Raw genomic sequence first — 21,542 nt, 5'->3', positions numbered from 1 at the left:
ATCAGTTCTTACCTTGTAGTTGAGTGAGAGGTTACCTTTCTTGAGTGGTGGAACATACTCTTTAATGACTTATTCTTCTATCAGACAAACTAAAACAAGTCAGTGAATCTTCTGATACTCAATACAATGGTCTGTTGTGAGAAAATACAAGAACTATTAGAACTAGAAACTTTCAGTGAGGTAGTTTAGAGGCTGTATGGATTTTAGTACAAAACATTATGTGCATATTGCTTACATTTAGTTGATTTTATCATAATGTTTACCTTAGTTGTACAGTACTTAATGGAAAGAGTCATGACATTAGGCCTTATAGGAGTGAGACCCAGCATGGAAGAGTTTACTCAATGCAAAATGTTATAAGAGCTTTGCTCTTAGTACAGATTCAAAGAAAAGGTCAACATATACCTATAATGTGTTATCCCCAGTGTTCCAGTGCCTTATAAATGCAAGCATTCAGCCTTTGAGCATGTTTTTCCAGGTCACAAAAGTTTTATGCCTGAAGTTTTGGTCTTCTTTCATCAGTTTGACACTGACCCATTGCAATCTGTTCACTGTTCAACAATTTGGGTGAAAGGCAGTTTTGTTTTAATTATTCTTTAGTCTACCAAAACTAAATTACATCTCAAATGTCATTGGTCTAACCTGTATTCTAGAAGTATGCTAGAGTTTTCAACTATGAGTTTCACAATACCTATCTCTGTATTCCCATCTGGCCATTCAGCTCTGTTAGTGAAAGGGCTCTTGCTGAAATTGTCTTGTAAGTGGAACTTGAATCCCATAGCTTGCAATTATTTTAATCCCATATGAGGAAGAGTATGATTTTAGCATTCTATATATAATTCACAGTTTCCCAGAAAAAGGGCATGGGAGTTTAGGCCATACTATTTCTGTACCTAGGGCTGCAAAGTGTATTTTTTATCTTATAGATGGGGATCACCTTTATTTAGTTGTTCATTTTTCTGGTAGAACACCTAAACAGAAATGAATTATGACTTGAAAATGTAATCATACTTTTTTTCTGTTCAAAACATGTATTTTCTACCTGCAGAGATATGTTTTGCTTGTTTTGAATCAGCTAGTAGTGTTTCATAGTCTGTGCTTTCTCTTTGGTAGGACTTTGAATACTATAGTATTTTATGGCATTGACTTGTAATGTGGAAGAGACCCTTAAGAGATGGATTTCATGTTGTTGCCATGCATAAATATCTGTAAGAATGAGGTGAAACTGCAAGTGAATTTGGAAAAAAAAAACTGCAATGATTACAGTAGGGTTAACAATGGCAGAAAGACTTTTCCTGAATCAGTTGCTTTTGTATTATGCCACGAAACAAGAGTTGTGCAAACATCATTTCTAGTGTCCCTTTTACTATGCGGTGACATATATGATGAGAACATGAAGCCAAGATAGTGTAGTGGTTCGAATCCTGGCTTTACATGCAGGCATTCATGGTTTGAGTACCAAGACAGGTGACCCAAGCCAACTACTGGTCTCTGTCTGAGAAGGCAAGAATGGCATTTTATCTGGGTTCCTATCAGAATGACAAGAAATGAAAATCTCAAACGCTCAGATGAGCGAAAACACAGGTAATCAAACTCGATATTGTGAGATCGCAGTACAGTGAAGATCGGAAAATTTGCCCTTTCCTCACTGTAGTGCGATCTCGGAGTTGGAAAATATTTTAGGGGGGGGTGCAGCCCCCCACAATAGCAATTTTGATTACCTGCGTTTTAGCTCATTCGAGCATTCGACATTTTGATTTTTCGTTGTTTTAATATAGACCCTTTTATCCTCTTCCTGCTATGTAAAATCAGTTTCACTGAATACACTTCCTGACATATAGTACTACATAAAACTTTGGACTGCAGTTTGAGTTTATAATTGCACATCAAAAAGACCATAGTTTTATTGACAAGTCTATGCTCAGATAAAAATATCTGACTTGTACTGAGTCAGTATAAATGCCTAATATAAAAAACTGATACCACTAGTTATTGGTAAAGGATGACTTGTTTGTTTTATCATGATTTATTTAAACAGCCAGCAAAGGATAGGCAACAGTATAATTAAGGCAGATATTGCAGTACTTAAAATTGTGCACCAGGATACATTTGAATCAGTGACCATTGTCAAATATTTACAGGCATCCTTAGCATGAAAGGCAGTGGAATTTTTTTTCTCTTTTCCCAACTGTCCACATTTTCCAAATCATGACTGAGACTTTGAAAAAAATATTAACATTCTTAAGATCATCAGTTCATAATTTCAAATTCTGTCCAGTATGTGACTGCATCATCTTCTTAGTACCTTTAGCTATACTTTCATTAATATGTTAAGTTTAACTTTAGATATCTCTTAAGTCAAATGCCCATGCATTATTGACTCTCTCTCTCTCTCTCTCTCTCTATATATATATATATATATATATATATATATATTTTTTTTTTTTTTATTTATTTTTTTTTTTCAGCACCAGAAATGGGTAAATGGGTACACTGGGCTCCTCTGTACAAGCAATAAATCTGATTGAGTTACTGGATTAGAAGTTTATATATAGGAAGCCTATATAGATTAGGCAGAATCATCATTATTTTTATCTATTTCTACTTCTAATGCAGGAAAAGGTGTGCAGATGAGGCTGTGACATTATTAGTCTAAGAAAAATTATTTGCAATCCTGTCTTGAATCACAACTTTCTGAAAACTGATAAATAAGAATTACATATGCATGCATAAAAGTGTTACTTTAAGTTTTCACTGTCTCTGTAACAAAAAGAATGGACTAAAATGATTAGAAACAGTAGCTAGAATGGCATATCCAGTAGTTTTATTGTACTGTTATGCTATAAATAATAAATAACAAGTAAAGAAAATGTAATAACTCATACCAAGATCACATCTGTCAGAAGTGCATATTGAAAGGCAACTTGTTTGGTAGAGGTATCTAAGATTTGAGGAAGATGTTTGTGAGTCATCCTTCTTTCTTTGCAGGATGTTGCAAAGTAAGAGCATACTTTTTACATTTTATGAACAAAAACATAAGAGTAAAGATGCTTGACTATATGTATCTATCTATAGGGAACCTAATGTTTCCACAAATACCCTAAATATCGATCAGCAAATGGTAGAAAGCAAATGATCAAAACAAAAACATCAATCGACAATGGATCATAAAAAATGTTAAAAACATATTTTTCACAGGGTTGCTGCTCCCTCCGGTCACCGCACCCTCTCCTAATTATATACCAACTCTGAGATTACACTTCATTGGGGAAAAGGCATTTGCCCTGATCCGCACTGTATTGTAATATATGTGAAAAAAGCTGAAAATTTCTATTCAGCTGATTTTTGCTCAGCTGTACTAGATTTTTCACTTAATGAAAAGCCACATTGATGAAGGTGGTGCACACAGACATACACACATACATATAAAATAAATGTAAAATGTGTTTTCTACTAAATAAGTGCCATGTGGTGGGATTTAGGGAGCATCACTGAACCCAAAGGATTTTTGCTGTATGGGGTGTGCTGAGCTGTGATGCATAGTTTTAATGAGATTCAGAGATACACATCATTAGCTTCACATTTGTGCAGTGACTCAAATTTTATTTATTTTATTTTATTTTATTTTACATTTGTTGACCGGGCTAGTCTAGCTGGATATATATGTTTTTTTTTTCTAGGAGGGGGGGAGATGAGCTCCACTTATAAAACTTTAATGATGCTAAGTAAAAAACTATTAAGAACTACATTCAAATATAATGGTGATCTCATATATGTCTCATTATTACAACTATGCAAACCTACATGCAGACATACCTCAGCACACAACAGTTAAGGTCTCTGTCAGTATCTGTGTACCAGAACATTAAATTTAGCCTAAGGAAATAATGTTGTATGCCAGAAAATACCATTCTGCACATGTTCAGTTCCTTCCATGCAGCCAGCATCACAATCTTCATGCCCGCAATCCCGAGACCATCATTTAAAAGACTACAACTTCTGAACTTGTCACCCATGCAGAACTCATATTAGTACTTGCTCTTGGGTTTACACTGGTAGGGGATATTCGATAGTCAAGATTTCTAAACATTGTGGTCTTCAGTATTATGGTTCCTGGATTGCAATGCTCAAGAATGTGAGCTTCAAGATTGCAATAGTAAACCCTTCCATGCACCTTTACTGTTGTCTGTGCAATCAGAGGTGACAATGAATTGCTCCCTCAGCAGGAATACCATCTCTTAGCCTTTATTTGTGAGATGAATTTCTACAGAACTATGTAGGCATTCCTGGGCAGTGTAACATTTGGTAATCTTTTTGCAAATATGCTCTCTTTATTTACTGGCCTGTTATAAAATCTGCAGTTCAATCAGTTATCAAAAATGGGGAACCAATTACAGCAAAGATTAGAACACAACAAACAAAAGATATGACTCTATATTTAATAAAGCCAGTAGGAAACATCATAATCCTATTTATTTAGCACTATGCTGACCAAGAAATAGAACTGCTTGGCAAGCAGCAAGGTTCCAGGATAATAAAAAAAATATTTTGTTACTAATTTTCCAGTGTAAGTAGCATAATAAAAAAATTGCAATAACATTTGTCTTATATACTGTTAAACAGACCTATAGAATACAGAAGATCTTGCAAATCTGTCTTTTACAAGACACACAGGAGAAACTCTCTCTATGCACATCTGTGTGACTGCTTTATGACATCTGCTGAAGAAAGACATATTTTTTTCTTCCTTTTTCCTAAACACTAAAACAATGGGAATGTTTTCAGTTATCATCTCCAAGCTCCAGAGTCATGTGTAGACTCAATGCTTGCAGCTAGGGAGACCATTAAGGAGCTAGCACAATTTCCAACTTCCCCAGAGCATTGTCCACGTACAGTACGTAACCTCTTCAAAATCAAACAGAAGACTCTGAGAATCAAATCCTGGATTACAGAAAGTGGTTCATGGCCTTAATCTTATGCACAAACTATCAAAATTCACACCCCTGCAAAGGGGTATGATCTAGTACCCTTTTGTTTGTTAATATACCACATCATTGTGGTATGCTGACAAATGTGTCTCATCTTTTGACACTTTGTTGCAGTTCTCAGGAAGAGATCTTCCTAGGTATTATGTGAGTCTTTCACAGACACACACACACACACACACACACACACACACACACACACACACACACACACACACACACACACACACACACACACATATATATATCAGGAAACAAAGAGAATAATAAAACTATACACAGAAGGGTGAAAATATCCACACCTTGGCAACACAGTGTAGAAATATCAGGATAAGGAGGCTGGAGGAAAGATGGCTACTGCAACGGTGATCCATTAGAACACTTAATGTTAACAAGTTAACTTACACAATTGTACTATGTTCATGAATGTACCACTATTACAGTAGTCTAAGCTGTATAGATAAACACACATAGCTTTGAAAGTCGTAGGAAAAAAGGGAGGAAACCAATACCTAGGATTCCAGGAACCCCTGGAGTATACTCCAAGTGAGATCTGTTCTGGATCTATAAGCATGATCCTATTTGTAATGCTTTGTAAAGGTTTGTACAGAGGACCAAGCTGCTGTTTCTAAAGTATACTCCTGGCCAGTAAGCCACAGATGAAATTAATGCTCTTGTTGAGTGAGTTGCAATCCTGCCTGAAAGTGGCTTTTTGCGGTCGGCATAAAGAAAGTTGTAGCGTATGATTGATGGTTGTCCTTTTCCCTTAGCTTCATAGCAGACAAAAAGCTGATTAGTTTTCTTAAAGGCCAACATTTGCTATGTAGTATCTGAGTTGCCTTTGTACATTCAGAGTTTGAAGAATACTTTCACCCTGGCTTAAAGTACTCAATGACATGACTTTAGGTAGGATTATTTCTCTAAGGAACCCTGCCTTTGTGAAAAATAAGGAAGGGCTGGCACCTTGCAGATATCAGAGCAATAAGTAACTCTGTCTTTAAATGGAGACTGACTAAACTTTTCAAGTTCAAAATTGAGATCCCAAGGAAGAACAACCCATTTCTTAAGTGGGCAGACATGTAAGACCCCTTTCAAAAACTGTTTTATTTGGGCATGGTTAGAAATGGGGATCTAAGGGCAGGCAAGGAGAAATGGCTTACAAACCATAGCACAGTAACTCATACAAGTAATCAAGAACCAGAGGCATCCAGGTGTGCTAAGGACCTTAATTCATTGAGTGGCACCAACTAGAACATCTTTTCCATTTACCCATATATGATTTCTTAGCAGCAGGTTTTCTGCCTTCCTTTAGTACCTGCTGCAAATCTGCAGAACAAAGGTGCCAGAAGGTATTAAAATTGTATGATCCAAGCAGTTGAAGAGTTTTACAGATTAGAGTGTATCAGATTCCTTCTGATTTGTGTAAGTAAATCCAGTATATGGGGAAGCTCATAGTAATTGCTCCTGGCCAGATAGAAGAGAAGGGACAACCATTGTTGCCTTGGCCAGTAGGTAGGTACCACCATAAATTTTAGGAGTCCTGGATTTTTACAAGAACCCTGGTAATCAGTAGAAATAGTTTAAAAGCATTCAAGAAAATTCATGTCTGTGGGAATGAAAAAAACATTTGCATTCCAGGCCTATTTATAAGAATTACTGGAGCAGAATATCTCTATTTGTCCGTTCTGAAGAGAGGCAAACAAATCTATTTCAGGTGTTTCTCACAGGTGGACCAGATCTTGGAAGACTATTGAATGAAGTTTCCTTGACTGAGAATCTAACCTGGTCCTGCTGAGCTTGTTTGCAAGGTTTTGCTCTCTGTCAGAATGTATGCAGCCAGAAGAGTGAGGATGAGTTGAATTGCTATCTCTCAGGCTATCACAGACAGTCTGCAAAAGGGTATGATCTCGTACTCTTTTGTTTGTTTATATAGCACATCGTTGTGGTATTGTTTATGTACACTAATAGACTCAAGGCCTTGAAAGCAGCAGTAACAGCCAACATCTCCCTGATATTTCTGTGCTTCTGTCTGATCACATGATAGAGCTTGCACTTTTACCCTTCTGATACTGTGCCCCACCCTAAGTCTGAAGCAATTGCTGTTAGTGATTTTGGGGGGAGGGTCAGAAGAAAGAATAGAAAACCTAGATTTCATGCGATCTGGTCTACCTACCAATAACTCCCCTCTTTACAAATCCTAAAATAGGAATCTAAAGAGTCAAAAGGTGTAAATGATGGGTGAAGACTGATCTGTGGACAACTTTATTCTCCTCATGTGTCATCTGGCAAAGGGGAGCAAGAGCATCATTGCTGCCATGTACACCCGAATCCTGAGAAACTAAATTGCTGATGCTTGGTTTATATGGGAGAATTTCACAGTGATTTCAAATGTAGGAGCTCCATTCCTTGGTGGGCTGAATTTTGAACAAATGAGGCTTGCGAATTCCCTCTTCTTCTACCCATAGGTAAACAATGCATTTATGCATTCATGTCAGCAGTAACTATCTTGACTCACTTATTTGAAGCTCCTGTTTGTCTTCAATCACTTGTTAGAAGTACATATGAAAAATGCCATTAAGTTGCGTAATAGAACATTCCCGTTACAGCATAATTTGAAACATCACTTTATCTCAGAAATCATGCGCACTAACAGTTATGCTAATGCACTGGAAGAAGTCATGAAAATTTATCACCAGCTCATTTGCACAGGGGGATGGTATTTGCTTGTGACAGTGGTAACTAGGATTGATTAGAGACCCAACAAGCTTAAGGACTTGCTGCAGGAGTATGGACTTGTGGCAGATGGCCAGCTTGCCTACCTCAGAGGCAAGATGTGGGCCTTCCTAAGACTGTATTGTTCTCTAAAGCAGAGGAGGCTACTGAGCAGCAGCACAGGTGTTACATAAGAAGAAGTGTGAATTAGGGAGGTGAGCAGTTATCAATGTGTCCTGCATGGCAATGCAGAAAAGTGCACTTATACCATTGTACTTGTACTCCTCAGGGGTAGTTAGGTCTTCCAAAAATCCACATCACTAGGAGTGGATAACAGTGTGCTGGAATAACTCAATCCTCTATGCTTTCATCAAAGATGGATATAATGGTCCACATATTATTATCCCAGGATTGTAGCCCCAGTTAAGGATAAGCCTGTCACTCTCAGTGGTCAGAAATTAGAAGCACTTGCAAATGCTGGTGGTCATTCTGATGATGGAGTTCCAAAACTAAAAGTAATTTAATAAAACAATAAAAAGAATATTTGGGATCATTACCAGCTTCTTTTCAATTTAAACTGCATAATACTCTTATGAAAAGCAGATGTCAACTATTGATATTTTATTTGGAAATAAAATAAAATAGGCAAACTCTGCCTTCTGATTGGCAGAACAGACAGTAAAGCTATACAGACTCAATATTTTTTGTAATGTCTGTGGCAGCAGTCTCCCTGGTTAAACTTTTTATGATTACTTGAACAAAGGATGCATGTTACAGAAATGGTTTGAGATCAGCAAATCTTACTGAATATATTCAAAGTGTGAGAGCAGCTGGTCTTAAAGAGTTCACTCTGAAAGCTCTTCAGAGCTTTATAGTGAGTATTTGCAAACCGTGGTAAAACATGCTCACTAGTTATATTTCATCATGTCTGAAGTTAGGATTTTGAGTATGTTCCATTGTTTTATTGTATTTTCTAAGCCACTTAATCTGGATATTTATAGATATCTCTACAGAGAAAGCAGGTATCGGAAATTTGGTGTTAGGACATGATAGACAGATTGAGGAGGAAGGCATTATAGAGTGGAGTTAAAATTTAAAAATATAGCAATCTGTTTCAGAAATATGTTTTATTAAACTGTTCTACATGGCTTTCTACACAGTCCAAGGGGCTATAGCATATTTACTACAAAAAAAAAAAAAAAAAATATATATATATATATATATATATATATATATATATATATATATATATATATATATATATATATATATATATATATATATATACACCAAGGGGCAATAGCTGAACAGAGTCTTATGACCAGCATATTTACCACAAAAAATACATATACATACATATATATATATATATATATATATATACATACACACACACACACACACACACACACACACACACACACACACACACACACACACACACATGCACATACATATATGGATTCACTTTAGAACATCAGAAGTTCATAACACTGAAATTCAAAACACTGAGACCAAAATCTTTAAAATTTAAAACACTGAAAACCCAAAACATTGAATCCTATAGCAATGAAAAAACCTAGGAAACTGACATTTAATATATGCCAGCACAACTAAATATAGAAAGAAATAAAAAACAAACATATTACACTTCTCCAAATATAAGCAGGGGGGCAAGCCCCCTGCACCCCCCACACCCCATGCTACTTAAATATATGAACTCCGAGATTGCACTACACAGAACAAAATGGCAAACATACCATTCCTCGCTTCATGACTGCCTTTTTAAATTGTAAAATACTAGCCTCAACCTTCTCTTAGAAACACTACTTCACTGTTAAAATATTACACATTACTATATATCTCTCCGATACTTACCAGAGTTTCAAAGGTGTTGTGAGATATTTACTGGTAATACAGTTACTCAAATAATTTATCACAAATTATAAAAGAATATGCAGCACCAGTTCTCTCTTTCTTAGTAACTTTTATTAACACAAGTGTGGGAGACCCAAAGTCAGTATAAGGAATCTCCCTAAACAAAAGAAATTGTGAGCTTATATATGCTTGGATAATACTGATACTAAGTTGAATATGTACACCAATAGACAATGGAGTATTTGCATATACCAATCAGGTTCTTCCCCATAAGCATTAAGACACACCTGAATACTTATTGCTAGGTAGAAAGAGAAAATTAGACATAAGTCCATATAAGGACTTGTTTTCTTGACTATATAACTTTCTTGAATTCAGTGCTTACTTACTCAGTGCAGTCAATCACTTACTCTTAACCTTCAATGCACCTGCTTTTGACCTTTCAGATTTTACAATCCCCCATTTAATGCTGATTAAGCATCACCATAAAGTCCATCAAACATTTTTCTATAACTCAACATTACAGTGACATCTGAAATCTCAGGATTATTGCACACATTTACTTCTTTGTTTTTATCTTTAAAAACTGGCATGGGATTTGGGACATTTGCATAGGCCCATATTCATTTTAAAAAGTCAGCTGGAACAGCATATTGCAATACCGCTCTTACTTCTTCAATAGTGGGGTTCTGAAGACTGACATGACCAGCCAAAATGTGCTGGAATTTTTCTGGGTTAGACTGTATGGGTGGGAGTGACTTGGTGGTTGCTTGAAAATCTACTGACAACCATGCCCTAGTGATGGTTATGGTAGAAGGAACAGTCTCATCTCTACCATGCACAGGGTTTGGGACTTCTCGTAAGGGGAAATATCCTTTTTCATCATCCTCTTTAGATGAAGATGAGGAGGTACAGTTGGTTGAGGTGGAGTAAAAGCATATTCTTCCTCGGAGGATTCGGTTGAGCCTATATTTAACTGACTTAAGCCCACTACAGGGTACAGTCCTTTGTAGGGCAGGGTCTCTAAGGGTTTTCCTTCTACAATTCCCATCTTATATGCTGTATGATTTAATGCCTTCAATTGTCCTTTTAATTTGTCTTGATTAAATTTTAAGCTTCTTATTATGGGGTCCTTTTCCCTATCTTTTGATTCAGCTTGCCAATTATTAAAAGCCACCCAACATCCTGGCAGTACCTTTTTTCCTTTTTCTTTTAGTTTCTTTTGTAAATTAGCCAATACATCTTTGTCAAAACTAAAAAAACAAGAAAAAACAGCCAACAAGGTACCAAAATGAGACCAATAATCAAATCCAAGGTACCAATATACCAGAAGCCAGCTGGAAACCTTTTAAAACCAATTTAATATGTGCACAAAGCACAAAGTAAACACATAAATGCAGACAATTAAAATACAGCGTTTTCATTTCAAACACTTCATCAGATGTGGTTCTGAGGTAAATTGACAGATTAAATATATTGCTAGTGAACAGATTGACCAATAAAAACATTCAATAACATGATTCAATAAAATGACTCATGAATACTCATAAATATTAATGAATACATTATACCTTGCAAACCGTGCCAACACAACTGTAGCTGTAAACATTATACATCACTTTTAATATATTCACTTATTGTCAGTCAACCATTACATAGCTCATTCTGATACTGCCTTCTTTTAAGCCAAAACAAAAGCAATAGTAGTAAATGATGTACTCTGCCTTTACCTTAATAATTTATCATCAATCTACATGCATCTTCAATAATTTATTAATCCTCTGTCCATAGCAACACTATTCATAGCTTAATTAAAATTAATTAGAAAATCAGCATAACAACAATGTTAGTATCACTTATAACTACAAAAAGGTTGCTTTATTAAATACAGACATAAACCCATGCAAGTGCATTAAAACAAAACAAGAAACACAGTAAAATAATAAAGAAATCATCATCTTCTTTTGGCTGTTCCCGTTAGGGGTTGCCACAGCAGATCACCTGTTTCCATTTCTTCCTGTCCTCTGCATCTTGCTCTGTCACACCAACCACCTGCATGTCCTCTCATCACATCCATAAACCTTATCTTAGGCCTTCCTCTTTTCCTGTTACCTGGTAGCTTCATCCTTAGCATCTTTTTCCCAATATACTCAGCATCCCTTCTCAGCACATGTCCAAACCAACGTAATCGTGCCTCTCTGGCTTTGTCTCCAAACCTTCCAACCTGGGCTGACCCTCTAATATACTTATTCCTAATCTTGTCCACCCTTGTCACACCCAGTGCAAATCTTAACATCTTTAATTCTGCCACATCCAGCTCAAACTCCTGCCTTTTTTTCAATGCCACTGTCTCCAACCCATATAACACAGCTGGTCTCAGTACCCTCTTATAGACCTTCCCTTTCACTCTTACAGATACTAGTCTGTCACAAATCACTCCTGACACTCTTCTCCACCCACTCCATCCTGCCTGTACTCTCTTCTTCACCTCACTTCCACACTCACCGTTACTTTGAACTATTGACCCCGAGTATTTAAACTTAACCACCTTCGCCACCTCTACTCCTTGCATCCTCATCATTCCTTTATCCTCCATCTTATTCACACACATATATTCTGTCTTATTCCTACTGACCTTCATTCCTCTTCTCTCTAGAGCATATCTCCATCTCTCCAGGGTCTCCTCCACCTGTTCCCTACTCTCACTACAGATCACAATGTCATCTGCAAACATCATAGTCCACGAGGACTCCTGTCTGATCTCATCTGTCAACCTGCCCATCACCATTGCAAATAAGAAAGGGCTCAGAGCTGATCCTTGATGTAACCCCACCTCCACCTTAAATGCATCCATCACTCCCACCGCAGACCTCACCGCTGTCAGACTACCCTCATACATATCCTGTACCACTCTTACATACTTCTCTGACACTCCTGACTTCCTCATACAGTACCACAACTCCTCTTTAGGCACCCTGTCATATGCTTTCTCTAAGTCTATAAAAACACAATGCAACTCCTTCTGACATTCTCTGTACTTTTCCATCAACACTCTCAGAGCAAACATTGCATCTGTAGTGCTCTTTCCCGGCATGAAACCATACTGCTGATCACTAATCATCACGTCCCTTCTTAACCTTGCTTCCACTACTCTTTCCCACAACTTCATGCTGTGACTGATCAATTTAATCCTTCTGTAGTTACTACAGCTCTGCACATCACCCTTATTCTTAAAAATTGGTACCAAAACACCTTTTCTCCATTCCTCAGGCATCCTTTCACTTTCCAAGATTTCATTAAACAATCTGGTTAAAAACTCCACTGCCATTTCACCTAAACACCTCCATGCTTCCACAAGTATGTCATCTGGACCAACCGCCTTTCCGTTCTTCATCCTCTTCATAGCTGTCCTTACTTCCTCCTTGCTAATCCATTGTACCTCATGATTCACTATCCCCACATCATCCAATCTTCTCTCCCTCTCATTCTCTTCATTCATCAACCCCTCAAAGTACACTTTCCATCTGCTCAACACACTCTCCTCGCTTGTGAGTATGTTTCCCTCATTATCCTTTATCACCTTTACCTGCTGCACATCTTTCCTAGCTCGGTCCCTCTGTCTAGCCAATCGGTACAGGTCCTTTTCTCCCTCCTTAGTGTCCAACCTTTCATACAACTCTTCATATGCCTTATCCTTAGCCTTCACCACCTCTCTCTTTGCCATGCACCTCATCTCCTTATACTCCTGTGTACTTTCTTCATCTCTCTGACAATCCCACTTATACATTATAATTTTACAAAAATAGTGATAGTAACAATCCCAAGGGGAAAAAAATCAGACCTACCAACTTGTATATTACTTAACATAAAATACACTAAAAAAACAAAAATAATCATAGACTATATGCATATAATTAAAAAGTAAAATGTTAAATGTTTGCCTATTGAATGCAGAAATTCATGCAAGATGACATATAAAACATTAACACATCTTAGAAGATTTCCCTTCCTAAAAATGGAAAGAACTGATAAACGAAAAACAAAAGGTACAAAAATCTTAGAAATAACAATAAGTTATAAAACATCCTACAGACATTCCATTGTCAACAAGAAAGAACTGCCTACCCACACAATAATATATGGACATCAACTCAAAAGATAACATGATAAAATTACCATGTATTTCAAATTAACAATGCAATGCATCATAACAGATTTCTTAACAACCAGAACATTTATTTCCCAGCTAGCCTGAAAAGTCCAGGTAATTCCAAATCTTGCATTTAAGTGTCTTTAGCATTTTGTCTACACCTAGAGTAAGCTGCAAGCTACATTTCCAGGATATCCATCTCAGTGCTGACAACACAATACAGGAGAAAGGGAAAATTGGCTACATGCATTTTGAGAGTGCCAGGTACTAGAGCAATTTAAAAGGCATTTCAGGATGTTCTGGTGTATTTGTAGCCATAAAGGGTGATGATGGATGACTCACACCTTCTACTGAGCACTTACCAAGACTGCACTGCAAGCATAGGAGGAAGCTGCTAATGCTTATAATGTGAATGGCAAACCGTTATTAGAATTAACAAGATCTCCCATACACTCCAATTCACTGAAATGTCTGTTCCCTAAATATCCTAAGTCTGGGGAACCTCTAATCGTAGATAAAAGGAAACAGGCACATCTGAATAATTGTTTGCTATGGTTATTATTTTTGGATAATGCCTAAAGGTAAAAGTGGCTTTGTTTCCCTCTCCAGGTGTTAAGGTAGGACAGTATTTTTTTAATTGTATTATATTTTATGGCAGCTTATTGTAACCTTTTTATCTTCATTCTGTTATATTTTGGAGATTATCTCCATGGACCGCCATTGAAAATGGGTTTTGCTGCCCTGTTGAACAGTAAACAAATGCAAAATAAATAAAATAAAAAAATAACAGATGACATAAATGACTAGTGATAATATTATATGGCAGCAACAAAACTATCAAAACCAGGATTATTCATTAAATAAGTGAGTTAAGTATTTAAAACTCATTTGAAATCACTGAGCAATAAAGATCAATATCATGGCTTTTATCTTGCAGGAGTTATGATATTTTTTGGACTCAAAATTCCCCCCACTTTTAGTCTAGCAGAAGAACTGCTATGAGAATAATATTGAACCCAGTGTAAGTCTTCATTTTTGGGCCGAGACAAGGGTCAGACAGAGTGGGAAGCTTAGCTTGTTTCCCACTTGCCATAGAGAACACATCTAAGGCTTTCCCCAAAGTAGTGCTCCTGTAACAAGTCATTATAGTGCCCTTCCACAAGAAACAGGTAAAAAAGGTGTCAAAACACAGACACAAAAAACAGTTTTTATTTGTTGTAAAACCCTCTAGACTGACTTATTTTTCAACTACATTTTGCCTAAAATAAGGATTTCCAAAATCATATAATTCCTTACACCAAAATGCCATCAGCCAAAATTCATCAAGTATTCAATTTAGAATATTGTGAGCTATTTTCATTTATTTACCCGTGGTGTTCCAGAATGGGATATTTCTACTCAAAGAATTCAAAAGAAAAAAATAAGATTTCACTCAGGAAGGGCACAACTGAAGGCACTTTTATTTCAACACAACAAAAATATTTTAGAATATTTTCACTATGATGATAATCTTTAAACTGGTCAAATAATCCTCACATGAAGTAAACAATCTGCAGTACAAGTCCTGCTTTGTAAGAAACTTGATCTTTCTCCACTACTGTTAATATAACACAAAATAATAGGCTACTAAATTTTGAAACATTCTTACTATTACTTCAATTTTGTTTGTTCAAGCAGATTATCTTCTCTGCTTATGTATACATGTCAAGTTTGCTACTATCAACTTGCATTAGGGAATGGGAAAAAGGGGTTGTGGGTGGGTGGATGGATCGCCAGATGGATGGATGGATGTATTTTAAATGGTTTACTATCAATACTGTGATCGACAACCTGTCAGCATGTATGCTGCTGAAAATCAGATTGTCATTCACAGAATGTAAAGTGTGTGGGATGGTCAAACACACATTCAAATGCAGTAGTGCATACACCTTAGTGTGTTCAACAAACTGTATGGAGGTTGTAGTACAGTGGGGATTGGAAATGTATCCATATCCCCACTGTAGTGTGATCTCATAGTTGGAATTTATTATGAGCATGGTGTGTGTGTGTGGGGGCGCAGCCCCTCACAGGGGGGTGCAGGAGGGCTTGCCCCTGCAAAAAAACGTGATATGTTGTATAGGAGTTTGATTTACATCAGCTCCTATACGGGTATCACGTGATGTTTTTGATGACAATGTCGACTCAAATATGTTGATCATTTGGGTCAACATTTTGAAGTGGATGAGATTCCTGTTTTGATGGTTTACTTCGATATTGTGAATGGGAATTATTTAGCCTTTTGCAATATTGATAGTAAACCATTTTATCTTCTTAATAATGTGCTTACATTGTTCTGTATTATATAACCTCTTTTCTGTGGCCCTTATGTTCTTCTTTTTAAGAACTTTACTCATCTGTATTTCTGAACTAACCTTCATGGTCTATTACCATACCCTCTTTAGTTTTCCATTTCCCTGGAAAGGAGTAGGACCTGTTATTTCTGTAATTTCCATAGGCTTTCTAGTAGCCGCAATTATAGTGAAACTTTACTTTTAATCTTTTCCTCCCTCCCATTTGCATGCCCACAGCTGATAATCAGCTACCTAGTTGAACCTTTACACTTCTCATTCATGAGTGCTTTACAGTTATTTTTATTTCTAGTTATATTCCCTGTGTTAAAGCTGTAAGCAGTTTGAAAATAAAATAAAAAATAACATTGCTTTGTTTTTTTTTTTTAATTTCACTAGTGACTATTTTTTCTTCTGAACGCACACCTACAAAATAATGACAAGTTAGGCATTGTCAATGATTTACGTACAGCAGCATAACATTCTGGGTAATCAAAAATGATCATATGTATTTAGAGGAACAGCTACTTACCTGTATTATGGGTCCAGTAATAAATCATCCCATCTATTAATTTTCATTGTTGGGTGTTCCACCCATTAGACATAGATGGCAACTTGTCTTACTAGGAGACAGGACTCTCTTGTTGCTGCATTTAACATAGGAAAATACTAGCTTATCTAGTAACGTAGCTAGTGTGATATTGTGGGTTCAGTCTTTGATCATTTTGTTTCAGGAGTTTTCAGCTTCAAGAAAAATTTCAAGAGTAAATCCAAGAATGAGCACAAATTATTATATATTATTATACTATAAAAATTTCAAGAGGCCATACTTATTGTCACGTATCCTTCTCTAACATATAAGACAAGCAGGTGGGGGATTTTGTTTAGATGCTTTAATACATAGAAACACATCAGGATGGACAGCAGCATCATAAAGTATGAATTTACTATTTAACAGACAGACCTTACATACATACATGCTTACATCTCAACAGCTTACTACAAAATGGGAGTCTAGCTTGCATGTGCTCATTATTTATACACTTGTGCAAACCCTTGGATAGCCTCTTAAAGGTATATACACATGAATTTATCTACATCCTCCATCTTAAAAAAATTGCCCTTTGAAAAAACAATATTTGAGCTAGACATGCATTACTATATACATTAGAAACAAAACACAATGTTTATGCGCAAGTTGCATCTGCTACAGGGTTTAGAGATGCAAACATATCTCATAACATAACAATCTGGACCATATCTAGCAAAAGGGACAGTCTGTGGTGCACAGCATGTATTAGGAACTTCTGGATTCATCACAGGAATGGGAACGTCCTCTTGAACTTCCTCAGGAATTGAAACACCGGACAACTCACTCTCAGATAAAGAGTCATTCTCACAGGCTATGTACTGTGGCATAGGCTCAGACGCTGGTCTCAAATGCTTCTGATTCCACCTAAAAACTGCTTCTTGTGATTCCACTATGCATGAACTTGGCTCTGGGCAAATATTCTTCATGACTACAATCCGATAATAACCTTTGGATGTTTGCATCCTTACCACCTCTACTTCTCCTAATGGATTGAGTGGTTTGCATATTTTATCATAGTAAGATGTCTGGATTAGGCACTTCTTCAGCAGATTGGCTTTCACTGATCTGTTTTTCTTGAAACATGGAACCAACAATTGACTACTGATTGGTAATGTGGTTCTAGTTTGGCTCGACAGAAGTCTCTGAGCAGGTGAACCAAGTTGTCTATCACGAGGATCATTTCTAAGATTCAAGAGATTCAGGAAACCATCACTATTATCTCATTTTGACTTGTCTAATAATAGTTTTGTACTTTGAACTGCACGTTCTGTAAAACCATTTGATTGCGGGTATTCTGGGCTACTTGTGACATGAGTAAAGTCTCACTCTTTGGCAAATCTTTTTAACTGTTGGCTTGTAAACTGTGTGCCATTGTCAGAAATAACTTTGTGCGGACTATCATGTACAGCAAAATAACGTTTCATCTTAGCAATGGCAGTACTGGATGCTAAGTTAGGAAGTAGGTCAATCTCAAACCAATTAGAACGAGAGTCTACTAACACCAAATAATGTTGACCATTCCACTCGAAAATGTCCATGTCTACTGTTGACCAAGATAGTTCAGGAATCTGGTTTACCTGAAGTGGTTCTTTCTGCTGATATGGTTTCATACTATTACATACTGAACAAGATAAAAGTGTTCTCTCAATGTCTTGTGACATAGAAGGCCAAAATACTAGACCTCTCACCCTTCTTTTGGTAGAATTGATTCCTGGGTGACCATGATGCAAGATAGTAATGTACTCTGGTTGCAAAGACTTACCATTCATAATGATACCTTTGTCAGAATATTTCTCATGACTATATGGAAAATAAGATTGCACTTCTTGAGGTAAACCAGATTGCTTTGATGTCCAACCTTTATTGATAAAGTAGATGCGCTTTTGCAAATCTTTATCTGTGGCTGTGTGATGTCTCAACTCATCAAGACATGTGGAAGAAAAATGTCTCACTTCCATGACTTCAAAATCAAGGTTCTAATTCTCATGCAGTTCTGTGGTGTTTCTGGGCAATCTGATAACGTATCAGCAAGATAAAGAAATTTGCCTTTCTTGTAGCAAGCTTGAAATTGTACTTTTGCAATCTCAACATCATACATTGCAGTCTGGCTGGAGCTGAATGCATAGGTTTTATCAAGATAGTGACTACAGGTTGGTGGTCTGTTTCAGTCTGATAGGTCTACCATAAACATAATCATAGAACTTCGAACATGCAAACACAATTGACAAAAGCTTTTCTCGATCTGGGCATACTGCATTTCAGTTTTGGTAAGAGTTCTCAATGCATAGGCAACAGGTTGATCTTCTTGCAGAATGACTGCACCAAGATCAAATTTCGAAGCATCACAGGAAAGTGTAACTTGTTTGTGAACATCATAATATCTGAGAGTCAGCAGACTCACAATCCTCTGTTTCAGGACTTCAAATGCTCTTTGGTGTTGCTCTAACCAAGACCAGGATACATCTTTATGTGTCAGCTATCTGAGAGGTGCTGATAGTTGAATACGTCCGGAATTAACTTGCCTAGATAGTTGACCATACCAAGAAAATGTTGCAGGGCTAGAACATTGTCTAGAACTTACATCTCGAGAATGGCTGTTTGCTTTGAAGGGTCTGGACATAAGCCTGTATTAGTAAATAAATGACCAACATAAGTAACTTCTTGTAGCCTGATTTTTCAGTTGTGTGGATTGAGCTTAGAATCAGTTGACGTGCCCTGTCCAGAAGTTTTCTGAGGTATCCGTCATGTTCTGCTTCATTATGACCTCCTACTAGTATATCTACTATAATAGCATAAGGATACCCAGAAAAAATGTGTTCCTTTCCTTGTTGAAAGACTTCATTTGCAGAATTTATCCCAAATGGCATTCTCAAAAATCTGTACCTGCAAAACAGAGTACTGAATGTAGTGAGCAATGATGATTTCTTGCCAAACTGAGTTTGGCAAAATGAACTATTTGCATCTAGGGCAGAAAAAATAGTGGCATTTGACATCAATGCTGTGACTTCTTTGACTGTGCGCATTTAATAATGAGGTCTTTTTAATGCTTTGTTCAAATCTTGTGGGTCAGTACATATTCTGATGTCATCTGAGCCTTTCTTGTGAGCTACCACCATGGAAGATACCCACTCAGTTGGAGTTTCAACTGGACAAATCATACATTGTCACACCATTTTATCTAACTTGGCTTTGACTCTGTCCTGCACGGCTATTGGAACTTTACGTGTTGGCCTGAAAACTGGACTGACCTCTGGCTCTAACTTCATGGAGCACACAACTGGAAGCTTGCCTAGTTTGTCTTCAAACAGATTAGCATAGGTAGAAAAAATGTACTGGGCAAAATTAGAGTAGTGGTCTTTTAAGTTAACATGAAGGACTTCCTTATTAAATGAAGTCCCATTTTCAAACTGTCTCTGAGCCCTAATATTTACATGGTGTGCCTCTTGACCACATAAAATAAAAAGTTTTAGCTTCTTCCAGCAGAGTAACATGAAAGCACTACTGAGCCTTCAGTTTGAATTTCTTCATCATCATAAGCAACATGCTTCCCATACCTTACCAAATCAAGTCTTTTACCATAACACACTAGCAAATGTTTCTGCAGACATAACATTGCACTTGGAACCTGGTCAAATTTGAAATCTATGGGTTTGCCATTTATCCGAACAGTACAAAATATTTCATTCTTTGCCGTTATATCTTCTGCATTAACCATTTCATGAAGCACTGATACTCCAACAACATAAAGAGTAAGGCCGCAGCTCTCTAATAGATCAACTAATTTCTTAAAATGTTCCCTTTTAATGAAAGAATGTGGGCCTTTTGATTTACAAAATCTTTTGACATTATTCCATTTATTACATTTGTGGCATTGCTGACCAAAAGTTAAATATTTTTCCCTTTAAGATTCATGGCTTCCACCCCAATTACAACAGTTGGCAATGAAACTGGGTTGGGGCCCATGCTTTAAGTTTGCCGACTCACTCTCATGCTATACTTAGACTGTGCGAACTCTGGAATTTGCTAGAAAGCTCTGGGGTTTACCAGTGAGTGCTGCAGGGGTTTCAGTTGCTGCCATGTGCTTGGGCCTGTTGCTTTTAACAATGTGCTGCATACTATCAACATGAGCTTTATCACTGTGCCTTCTAGAGGTGTTCTCATTTATAAGCACATTTGTGTGCTTTTCTGTAAGCTAGTATGTCTTACAAATCTCTATGGCCTTATTCAAAGGCAAATCTCTGCTAGGAGGCAAAAGCTTTCCCACAGCATCATCTTTAATACCACACACAAGTCTGTCCTTTCTCAACTCATCCCTTAAGTCACCAAATCTGCACAGTTTAGCTTCGCTTCTCAGGTCAGTTATATATGCTGCAAAAGTTTCATCACGCATTTGATCCCTTGTGTAAAATAAGTGCCTTTCCATTGTAACATTTGTCTGGGGGATACACATTTCTACAAGTGCACTGGGTTTTCAAAATCCATCTGCCATACCTACAAAGTATACACAAACATACTGAAAATATTGGCCTTGTAATTATGCACAAATAAACTGTTGTGTGAACTTGCATTAACATTCAAATGCACAATAAACTCTTCAAAATACTGTTGTTAGTGAAATATGCTCTGTAATAGCTGTACTTTTGCAAAATAGCTTTACTGCAATACTGCACAAACATGCAAACACTTTATACACTACTGATAACTTGGATATCTTTGCTTAATATGAAAAATACATGCTTTGCAAAAATGCAGTTGTTTCCTTTGATTTTATTCATTTTATGCAAGTCAGACTTTATTTCAAATATTTTCCATAGTAATTTGAATATTTTATCAATATCATACAGATTGGCTTATGCAAATATTATTTAGAATGTTCTGTATGCCCTGTTTCATATTAT

The sequence above is a fragment of the Protopterus annectens genome, chromosome 1.part0 (genome assembly GCF_019279795.1).
Source record: "Protopterus annectens isolate FY-2018-M chromosome 1.part0, PAN1.0, whole genome shotgun sequence".
Classification (NCBI taxonomy): domain Eukaryota; kingdom Metazoa; phylum Chordata; order Ceratodontiformes; family Protopteridae; genus Protopterus; species Protopterus annectens.
Note: the sequence above shows the minus strand (reverse complement) of the source record.